This window comes from Aquarana catesbeiana, linkage group LG01, assembly GCF_042186555.1.
Source record: "Aquarana catesbeiana isolate 2022-GZ linkage group LG01, ASM4218655v1, whole genome shotgun sequence".
Lineage (NCBI taxonomy): Eukaryota > Metazoa > Chordata > Amphibia > Anura > Ranidae > Aquarana > Aquarana catesbeiana.
Window position 1 is genome coordinate 273,095,276 of NC_133324.1, and position 11,973 is coordinate 273,107,248.

General features: G+C 40.0%; 1 protein-coding gene across 2 annotated transcripts in view; it reads right to left on the reverse strand.

Annotated features, from left to right (window-relative positions):
* Positions 1–7,614, reverse strand: part of TANGO2 (transport and golgi organization 2 homolog) — a 239,535-nt gene extending 231,921 nt beyond the window's left edge. Inside the window, exon 1 of one of the 2 annotated variants that reach the window (XM_073628712.1) lies at positions 7,469–7,614. The gene's annotated coding sequence lies outside the window, so the exon portion shown is untranslated. The remainder of the gene's footprint in view (positions 1–7,468) is intronic. The other variant, XM_073628722.1, reaches the window with a different exon arrangement.
* Between the last annotated feature and the right edge of the window lie 4,359 nt (positions 7,615–11,973).

The window sequence follows — 11,973 nt, forward strand, 5'->3', positions numbered from 1 at the left end:
GTAAACAGACCCTTAACTGTCACATACAGAAAGACTTCTTCACAGTAAGAGCTGTGGAAATGTGAAATAGACTCCTTCAAGAACTGGTTCTGGCCAGCTCAGTAGATTGTTTTAAAAAAAGGCCTGGATATATTCCTAAATGCACAAAATATAACTGGATATTAAATGTTTAAAGGTAATAATGACAGGGGTAGTTGATCCAGGGAATATCTGATTGCTTCATGGAGGGGGGAATCAGGAAGGATTTTTCCCCCCATCAGAATAAGCTGGATCACGCTTTATTGGATTTTTTTGCCTTGCTCTTGATCAACTGTTGGTATAGGATAGTATATATGGAAGTTTTCTATTTTGGGTGTGTGTGTTTTATTTTGGTTCAACTAGATGGACTAGCATCTTATTTCAACCTCACTAACTATGCAACTATATATAAGCATGGCTTAGAAGGGGTTAATGTGTGGTAAGGTTAGGGATTAGCAATTAATTTAAGGATTAATGTTAGGTTTAGGAGACTTTTTATTTGAACTACTGAAAAAAAAAAAAGCGTAACCACTGTTATATTGATATATATAACAAAGACTGCTTTGATACATACATCAATATACACACTGGCACCCTGGGGTCTATGTACATGACAAAGTAATTGATATTTTTCAGGACCTGCCAGAAATTGCTTGTATATTTCAAACCATAAACTAGTACTTTTTTGGTACCCTGTGGTTTTAGCATTATTTCACTGAAATGGCTTGACATTTCCAGCCATCACACAGCTTGACATTTAAAAGCTCAGTGTGGTTAAACTGTAAAACATTTGTCCTGAGTATAATTTAGTGACCAAACAAATTGGGATAGATGCACCAGCAACAGATTTTTCCTTATGTCCTGACAACTTCATTTTACAGTGTACCATTTCCCCTCCAGATTTTCTGTTTCATAAAACTGTCCAGAACTTACTTTGTGGCCTAGCTTTCCAGGACACCCATTCGATTGAAATATATTATTCCTGTAAAAATTGCTAGTGAAACACAATTTATGGGGGTGAAAGTAACAACAGATGTTTCATAAGGCCTCTCACCGTTCTTACGTGTCTAGAAAACTAAGTCCTGAACTGAGACTGAAGATATTCCAGCTATCCTCAACATCTTACACACATATATTTTGCAGTATTAACTACAATTTGAAAGAATCTACTGTTAAGCACTTAACAAAATACTTTTCAGTGATGACATCGACAGATTGTATATTACCATTAGAATGTATCTTTAAAAGGTTTGTGGCAAATAGTGTTATATTTATAAATTGTGCATTTGTTTACACATCAATAATAATCTCATGATTTACTCAGCTAACAAGAAATATATTGAAAACATGCTTAAAGTGTTACAAAACCCAGGACCCTGCATTTACTATGTCTGGCCTCCCACAGTACACAGAACATGAAAATGCAATAATTTTGGCAAATAAAAATTGCTAAATACCTTTTTTCATCAGCAGTAAATAGCAGCCTTGTGACTTCTATCAGTGTCCAGCAGAGCACTGGGTAAAGCTTGTAGGAGAAGATTTCATTCTCCCCTGATTGTCCTATGAGACCGCAGGACCCCTGACCCTCTGTCTGGACAGTGCTGATTGGAGAGTACATGCGATCAGCACAGGGCCAAAGAAAAAACCTCTCTAGTAATAAACACCAAACTGAGCATGTGCAGCCTGCCCCCAATGCTCTGTTCTATCAGGAGATGGATTGGGGACTGTGGAGGAAGGGGAGGATCAGAAAGGAAAAGACAGGATCAAACAGCCTTTTTACACAATGCACAGAATTAACCCCTTAGGTTCCGCAGTGAGTATAACAAGCATATATTTACTGCATATATAAACTGATTTTACTGTTGTGGGTCTAATAACACTTTAATGCCTATCCAGGTCATTGCTCTTCTGTTCTTTTGTCATTTTTTTTTTAATATTACGTGTCTACGTTCCCCTTAATTTTCTCAGATTTTCTGTGATAGGGCTGCAGATTTCATTTTATCCATGACAAGGCTACAGTCTCCAAATGAACCATTCCAAATGAACAATGATTATGGGCATGCCCAAAAAATAAAAGTAAGGTTGTAAAATCAGTTCTGCCAATAATTTGTCTTTATTCCTGAGATATGATTGTAATGAATTTTCACAGTTTGGGCTTTTATATTGGAGTATTTTTTTCAAAGAAAAAGTCTCCCTACAGACTTCAAAACAATTTACTATGGTGTGACCAGAATACCCATGTATATATTAGTACATATATACCTTTTTGTAGGCGAAAGCAATGTTTTGCTAAGGACATTGAGGTGAATGCATTTTTGTTAGCTGACAGCATCAGCATTCTCAGCATCCTAAACCAAGGAAGGCGTAAAATGAACAAAAAAAAAAAAAATGAACAAAAAAGAAGAAAGAGAATAACTTTTTTTTTTGGAGTGCAGAATCCTGGGTTTCCAACTGCAGAATATATAACATTAGAGGAATTTGGCTATATTTTTACAAATGTTTAGAAGCACTAAAACACAATAACTGCACTGCCATTAACTGCAGAAATGATCATGTTTAAAATTAGGATGGTACATGTAAAAATTGTTTTTTTCTTTCATATAAATAAACTGTATTTCATCATTGTCTGAAAGAGATAGATAGCCATTGTGGTTGGGGGTTCTTCAGCATGGTACTGGTTATTTAGAAGAGTACAAGGACAACTGTTACTTGAGGTGTGATCTGTACAGTTATAGGTGCACAGCTTCACAATGGTACGACATTGCAGTGCTGCAGTGCAAATGACTGTTCTATGATGTATCAATTTAGTGATAACTTACACCTCCAAAAATCAATTAGACCTTTGAGAACCTGCAAGCCCACTGCTTTTGACTGTCAGCTCATGGAGTCATCATTGAGATACAACCATCATTAATCCAAAAAAACATTTTAAATTAAAGTCTGGATTTCCAGGCAGTCATTAAGACACTATGCAGTTTGGGAATGAGAAAGCAGCTGATGTAATTACAAGGAGGATGAAAATGGCTATACTGCAATAACCCAGATAGCAAGCAATTGAGTTGCAAATTTGAAAATTACTTGTTAAGCTATTGCTAGACTTGCCAGGTTTCACAAAGTTTGTTGCACAATTGCAGCAAGTCCACATTGCAGGACTCAAGATCAGCATTCTTTGCAAACATTCTGAAAGTCTGCTGTAAGTTCTGGTTCAGTTATGTTGTGCAATAGTCCAAAATAGTCCAAATTCTGCCACAGTGACACACGGGGTCACTGTGGCAGAATTTGAAATAGTGTCAACTAGAACTTGTTCTTTAAGTGCTCTGAAAGTGTAAAACTTGCCAGTGAAAATGTGCAGCAAGTTAACAAGACTTACAATTCAACACTGCCACAAATTTGTGGCAAGTTATCCTTGCTATCTGGGAAAATAATGGCATTGCTGTACAGTATGCTGACTCAAGACTATGGGGAAAAGATCTGGATCTCACTTACCTTGCCCCTGACCTAACCACTATCTGAGGAAGCAGTGTTTAGAAAAGATAGAAAACTTGCCCTGATCACTTTTGTTCCCCACTGAAATAAATGGTGCTTGCGGGGTTTCCTCCTCATTTGCTCCTCCTTATCCTGTTCATTAACTTGCCTTCTGATCCTACTTTTTTAGGGTGGTCGGTTCCTGAATGTATGCCTTAAAGGTCTTTGGTTGGCCTTATGCCACGTACACACGAGCGGACTTCTCATCGGACTGAACTCCGAAGGACTTTTTGATGGAGTTCCGAAGGAGTTCCAATGAAACGGACTGGCCTACACATGATCACACCAAAGTCTGATCGTTTCAAACGTGATGATGTACGACTGGACTAAAATAAGGAAGTTCATAGCCAGTAGCCAATAGCTGCCCTTGCGTCGTATTTGGTCCATCGAACTAGCATACAAATGAACGGATTTTTCAATAGGAATCGAGTCTGTCGGAAAGATTTGAAACTTGTTCTATTTCTAAGGTCCGACAGATTTTTAGAAAAGGTCAGATGAAGCCCACAAACACGATCGAATTGTCCGACAGATTCGTTCCGTCGGACCTTTGATGCCGAAAAGTCCGGTCGTGTGTATGCGGAATAAGTCTTTAGCTACAAATTTTGCTTATATATTTTCATTATACTGTCTACAATGCTCCACACAAGGACAACCTAAGAGTAAGAGGCAAGGGCCTGACAATGCTTGTGCAACAGCGCTTTTATTTATGATACACATTATTGTGTGGTTCACCATTAGGTAAGATATATCTAACTTTACCATATTTTTTGCATAAAAACTAATACCAACCAATGATCTGTGAGACATTGATGAACAATCTGACAATCCTCATAAAAGTTGCAGCACTCAGTGGTCCTTTATTTCCAACCTGCACCTTCCCATTCCTGTTACATAAGATGCCAGACTGCCATTACAACAGCAGCTACTAAGGACAACAGATGTTAATACTAGACTTGTGCACAATGGAAAATTTTGTTTAGTTTCGGTTCATTGTCATTCGTAAAATACATAATTTCGTTCTGTTATATTCGTTATGTTACGTTAATACGTTTTCGGATAATTTGTTATTTCTGTAGAGTGTCGATATTCGTTATACTGAATCTCGAATGTCGAATTAATTCGTTATATGCGCTATAATTTCATTCGTATTCATTGAAATTTGATATTTATGTATGTGTGTGTATATATATATATATATATATATATATATATATATATATATATATATATATATATATATATATATATATATATTTGTGATAAATGATTCGAAGTTTGGAAAGTCGTTTGTTTATTGAATCTTTTAACACACACAATGACAATATCTCTTCTCCTCTGCTCAAATGCAATCCAACCTCTAGCACAAAATGAATCAGCTGATTGGACTGTAAGATTTACTTTGAGTTGACCTTTTGTTTCATTAGATCTTTAACGAATTTCCGAGTCTTGTCAAATTCATTCGTATCCACTATAATTTCTTTTGTATTCGTTGAAATTTGATATTTATGTATGTATATTGATTCGTGATAACGATTCGTAGTATGGAAAGTTGTTTGTTTATTGAATCTATTAACACACACAATGACAATATCTCTTCTCCTCTGTTCAAATACAATACAACACCCTTCTCACTCAGTTAACAAATTACCAAATCATGTCGAATTAATTCGTTATATTCGCTATAATTTCTTTTGTATTAGTTGAAATTCATTTTTTTTTTTATATTCGGACATTCGGATGCATCCGATGCAAAATTCAGCCGAATTCGATTTGTTACGAAACGAATTGCACAAGCCTAGTTAATACATTAACATAATGAAAATATGAATATAGGTATATGTAGTGTAATATGTTAACTGTATTTTAGCCTAAAGAATTTCAGCTTTGGGGATGGACTGTAATGTCTGATGGAAAGAAACCCACTGTGCTTGTTATCTTCTGTCACTTTAGCTTAGCTTGTGTCCCCTTTGCTTGAAACTATTGACAGAAAAAAATAATAAAAGAAATATACAGTCTTTTTTAAAACTCCTATGACTCATGGATGACTGTCTAATTCCTTGGAGAAAAGACATTCAAGCATTGCAAAATGTTATTTTTTTGAATTGTTGTTTGAGTGTTACAACTACTGAATGTGTAAGTGGTGAGACCATAAGGAAAAAAAAGATTTTAGAGAGGAAGAGAAGGAGAGTCTTCAATTCTGCACATTTACATTTGATCTTGTATTTGAAGGTTGCAGAGAGGTATTTTTGAATCTATGTTGCAGTGCTTATGCAGTTAAAATTCCAAGGAAAGGGTGTAATCATTTCTATATTTGTTATTATTAGAGATCAGTGTGGGTATGTTGACATCTAAGTAAAGCCCCACATCCCTTCAATACTGGTAGAGACAGAGAAAAAGGGGGTTCTTTGGGACTTTTAAGGTGCAACATAACAACTCTAGAAAATATGTTAAAAATTACAATATTTATTGAAGAATTTTGTTAAACAGTATATCCAAATAAAATTAAGTGCATTCATGACCCATATCCTAAAGTTCTTTGGTCCATAGCAGTGTTACAGTGGTGAATCCCAACATGTTTCACCAGCTGGGCTTCTTTAGGGGATGTACTGTCCACTAAAAGGTCATGGCGCCCAAGGTTACTTCCACATAGAAAAATATCTAATCAAGGTTTTCAGATGGTGTACCCAATGTGTTGCCCATGTGGCTCTGGATAGTTATTATTAGTAATATTATTAAATTTGCTCACTATCCAACTGTCAAAAGATCCTTCCTCTAAAATATATATGAAAATATGAGAAAAGAGGAAATAGCATTAGGGCTTATTTAACAAATAACTGTAACAATAAGCTTAAAAAAAAAGTCCAGGACAACTAACATACTTTGCTGGTTTCCCAAGGAATAAGGCTGATTGCCCATTTACCATACATAGCTTGAAAAACCGAATACATTGTACTTATACTGTTACAATGAGATATTTACCAATGGAACCTACAGCTGCTGTTTGCAGGCTTCATTCATACAGTGACTTTTTGTCATCTTGATATAAAGAGTGGGACCCCTTACTACCTCTATTCTGCAGGATCGGCAGGTCCATGGCCTTGTCTGCCACTCCTTCCCCCCATAACATAGCGCTTCTGTACTGGAGGGTTTTCTATTTAAAGTGTTGGGTATATCTGGTGACCAAAACCTGCATGATTAGCTGCTTGAAAGGTTGAGCAGGCACAGAGTAGGAAATGGAAAGCAGTGTAAAGTAGATGTAGCCATAGTTTATGCATGTGGCTTAATAATACACAAAATGTAAAACTTAAAATAATACGTGCCCTCAGAAATTGGTGGATGTCTGCATTACAATGATGCCATGATTTAAGTCAAACTTCTGGTCACATAAATCACTTTTCTCATCTCTGCCCCCAACTTCCACCACTACCTTTACTGGCACCAGCTTGCTTTCTTAATGCTTAACCTATACATACCACAATGAGGAAGTGACACATCTTGTTATGCCTTTAAACTTTGATCCATTATTAAAATTCTTACAGGATTTGATAAAGCAAAGTAAAAGCAGAGATTTTGTCCATAGGAGCAAAGCCTATTATTATGTGCAACAGCTTCACCTTTACTCTAATTTAGCTCCAGTTTTTAATAAGCAGATGGAAAAAAACACATATTTGGCCCTTTATCCAATGAACTCAGGCACATAAGTGCACAAAAGTTTACAAAAGTCTTTACTGCCCCAGAGATAGTTCTTATTTATGACCTCCCCATAAATAAGACTGGAATAACACGCATGAGCCTCTGTTTTCAAGCAAATTATGCAAATTTGATGTTGAATTTTTGGCATATTTTGCATTACAGTGACAAACAACTATTTAACATAGCATATTCCCTTAATTACCAAATAAAATAGCTAAAAATGTGCAATTACCTTGTATCTGTCTGACTTCTGTATCTTCCACTACTCTTCCTCTCAGTGTCTGATGAGACAACTGTTTGAAAGTTTCACAATGCACCAGCTGGACTGGTGTAGTTGAGCAATGAGTTTGGAGCTAAAGAAATAACTGCAGTTACAACATGTTCTTATCTTTCTAATTAAAATCATCTCAAAGGGCATTTGGAAGGAAATCATGTTGCCTACATAGACAATTTCAATAGGAGTGTGGTTTTAAAACAGTAATACTGCAGAGAATATATTTGAAAGACCGAATGTTCTGTTTGTTACTCTAAATCCTGTTGACCTTTCTCCTAGGGAGGGGAAATCAACATAAACATGAGAGTTCACTGCCTCATTTTTGATTTAGCACAGTTTTTAACGAAAAAGTCTGCCTGAAAATTTGATGTAAAGAGCAAATGATGCACAATCCCAAGTTCCTACAAACAGTTGACTGCATATGGATCCCATGAATAGGCATCCAAATAACTGACTGGAATTCTAACTTTATTACTGACAATCAATTTGTGTGTTTAATTGAGAATGGTGGATGCTACTTGATCTGTGTAAAGTCAAATTATTTTGGATACTCTTCCATGGTGGTTGCTGGTTTCTCTCTTCCTGTCCAACTCATCACTTTTAGGCCTTTTGCACACAGGCACAAGAAATGGAAAATTGTATCAAATACTTACCGTAATTTTCCTTTCCTGACACCTAGACATGGCAGCATACGTATGATATAGCTCCGCCCCTATATCCACCCACAGGACTTGTTTAACTCTATAAAAGTCTGACTGAGAGCTACCTCCCCCATTCTTCGTATAAAGCAAAAAGATCAGAGGGAGGGTTCGTATGCTGCCATGTCTAGGCGTCAGGAAAGGAAAATTACGGTAAGTATTTGATACAATTTTCCATTTTCCTGACGCCAGACATGGCAGCATACATATGATACATAATGAGCTTTTTATAGGGAGGGTTTAATGCTACAAACTTAGTCTTTATATATGACAATAGACATAAACGCTTGGATGGTTTTCCTCCCAAACTCTACTGTAGTAAGAGCTGCTGGATCCACCCTGTAGTGTTTTAAGAACGTATGATGTGATGACCAGCTAGCCTCTTTGCAGACTGTCTGCAGAGACAATCCTGCCCGTACCACCCAAGAAGATGACATCACCCTGGTTGAGTGATGATCTCTAACCATCTCTGGGAGGATCCTTCCCGGTGTCTTGCCGAATAAGTTCCCTCGGCGGATAAGTTCCCCCCCTGTGCTGCGCAGGCGCAGCGCCTGCGCAGTACGAACTACTAACAGCCGCCGGAGATAGCCGAAGCTCAAGATCGACAATCAGCTGTACACGGCGCCTGCGCCCTGGGTCCAGGTTCCTTCCCTACTATCCAAGTGGACCTAGAGGGGGAATCTAAAAGAGCCGAGCGAAGCGAGGCCGTGCTGAAGCGTGGCGAGCGAAGCGAGCCCGCGAGGGGCCCTCTTACAGGCGCTGTGTACAGCTGATTTTCAGCTATTCCGCTTCGGCTATTTCCGCAGGATCCTACTACGCAGGCGCAGCGCCTGCGCAGTAGAGGGGGGAACTTATCAGCCGAGCGGAACTTTCTTGGCAGAACACCAGCTCTATGTGCCTGGTGAATATTTTTTACTATCCAGGCCGAGGTGGTTCTGGCTGAGGCCTCTTTCTCTTTAAATTTTCATGATGAAAAATTCTGTCAGAGCTTCTGAATGTAGAAGTAGCCTGGAGATAGGCTTTGAGGACTTTTGGAATGTTCAACTCGTGCAGATCAGCATCTGATTCCGCTGGGATGGCTGGAAGCACCCATTCACTGGAGAGATGAAATATCGATGTCACTTTTGGGACAAAATGATCCAATGGTCTCAGCACAACCCTATCTGGGAAGAACATGGAATAAGGTTCTGCCGCCCCCAATTCTTGGAGTTCCGACACCTTTCCCCCTGAAGTTAGGGCTAATAGGAAAGCCGTTTTTAAGACAATATCCCATAATGAACAATCTTCTGTCAGAGTACAAGGAGGGTTTGCTAGAAAATTGAGGACTACTGCCAGGTCCCATTGAGGGAACCTATTTCTCTTAGGAGTGCGTAGTCTAAGTACCGCTCTCATGAAGTGCTCCACCAACAGGTTTGCTGCCCATTTCTTTTGGGTAAAAGCCAAGATGGCTAAAATTAGCACCTTAAGTGAACTGAGCCCCAAATCCAATCTGGATTACAGGAACGACAGGATTTGATATACATTTGGGTCACTAGGCTCAAACTGACGTCCACCTGCAAAGCTCCTGAACCTATTCCATATTCTGGAGTAGATGGCATTGGTTGACCCCTTTCTGGAACTCTGTAAAGTTCTAATACCCTCTGGAGAACATCCTAACTCTTGTAACCCCTGTTTTACAATCTCCAGGCCACCAAGGTCAGTCGTGATGGTTGCATATATCTCCTTCAGACAGGAGAGTCATCGAAAGCGTGATTGGTGTGCACACGCTGAGATCCATTGCCAAAGAGACCCATGGTCTGTGAGGCCAGTAAGGAAAAACTGATAACTGTCAAAAATCTCCTCAGGAATTTCAGGATTAAAGAAATTGGAGGGAAGGCATAGGCCAGTTTCCCAACCCAAGGATGGGTAAAGGCATCTGTCCCCTCCGCTAATGGATGAGGGTAGTGTGAGAGGAACCGGCTCACCTTGCAGGTATGACTGAAGGATCGGGACATGCTGATAGGCATATTGCAAGTCCACTGAAATCCTCCAGTCTCCTGGTTGAATGACCTGGATTATGGTATGGAGAGACTCCATCTTGAGTCTTATGCGGATAAATTGATTCAGCCTCATGAGGTAGTTCTGGAGGCTGCCGTTTGAACAGCCAATAATGGCCTTGCGCCGCTGTGGACTGAATCCGCCATTTTTTGGCAGTGGTCTTGCCGGTACTGGGTCACTTTGAGCTCCCTGGCTCCAACTGCCTCCTGGGTGGGCCTGGCATTAAAAGGGCTTCTGGGTAACTTGGGGAGCCACAGGGGTCTTCGCTCTCTGCGATCCTACAAAGGTTGACTGTATACCCCTCCAACACCTTCTGTAGTCCTTGGATGGGTGAAAGCCTCCGAAATCCCAGTACCTGTTTGGCACTCCTCTGGATGGTTGCCCCCTCTGGCGTCTGGACCTTCAATCTTGAGGCAGAAGACCTAATTTCCCTCCTGTAACCCTGGAGATGGTAGTCTCCCATTTTTTTGGCCAAACAGCGCCTTCCCATCAAAAGGCAGTTTACAGCAATTCTGCTTTGAGGATGGGTCAGCCACCCAGGGTTTTAGCCACAGCGCTCTTTTGGCTGTGACTGAGCTGAGCATGGCTCTGGATGACCATCAAATGATGTCTATAGCTGCCTCACCTGTGAAGTCCGCCAAGAGTTTTATCTCATCAAGAGCCTTGATGATTTTTTCTTTTGGCAGCTGGTATTGGATTGCATACTTCAAGTTCTGCGCCCCACTCACATAGCACTTGCTACGGATGTTAAAGCAATGGTGGGTTTACAAGCACCACCTGCCATGAGGTAAAACTTTCCTAAGTCCATGGCAATGCGTCAATCAAGGATATCGTGAAAGGAGGAAGAATCTTCCATCGGAAGTGTCACATTCTTGGCCAGTCTGGTGACTACCGCATCCACCGTTGGTGGGTTAGATAAAGGAGTTGCATCCATTTTCTGTTAGTGGATACAACTTCTGCAACCTATTGGTTGAGGAGGATTTTCTCTCCCCCTTTTCCCATTCCTCCTGAAACAGGCCTCTTATTTCTGTCATAAGAGGAAAGGTAGCTACCTGTTTCTTTAGGTTCCTCCTATGGAACCCAAAGGCTTGTTCACACTTGCAGCAGGATCTGCTATTGCACTGAAAAGCAATCTGTGCTTAGGTCACTTTTCAGAGGCATTTGATATCACGTAGAGGGGACACCTGTTCCTGCTATGCGATTTTTTCAAAGAGCGACTTGTACACAATGTTGCAACTCGCATGGGGGGGGCATTCACTTGGCTGCCCTACGTGTGCAAAAAAGAAGCCCCTGCTCCTATTTAAGGGCAACCAGCTTTGTACAATGTTTTTAAAGACGCATTCTCCCATGCAACTATCACAGCAGAATCGCATGGCATTTGGGGTGCCCTGAAAGGATAGTGGCACCTAATGCATGTTGTGCAGCGATTGTCACACAGTTTAAAAATCAGATGGTATGGTGTGTGATAATAGGTTTTCTCCTTCTTTGGAGGAGGTTCCTGATCCACCCATTCCAGTGCAGTTTTTACTGCCATAATGAATGGTGGTATTAGCGCAAAATCAAAGCCTGAACCTTCAGGATCCTCTGCCGAGGAGGAGGCGATATCTTCTCCCCCTGCCTGAAAGGTTGGCTGTAATACTGGGTCTGGGGAATCAGCCTGCCTAATCTGCTGGGCTGGAGTCACCCCTGAAATGCCTGGTACCCCTCTAGCTAGAGAGGGTTGAATGG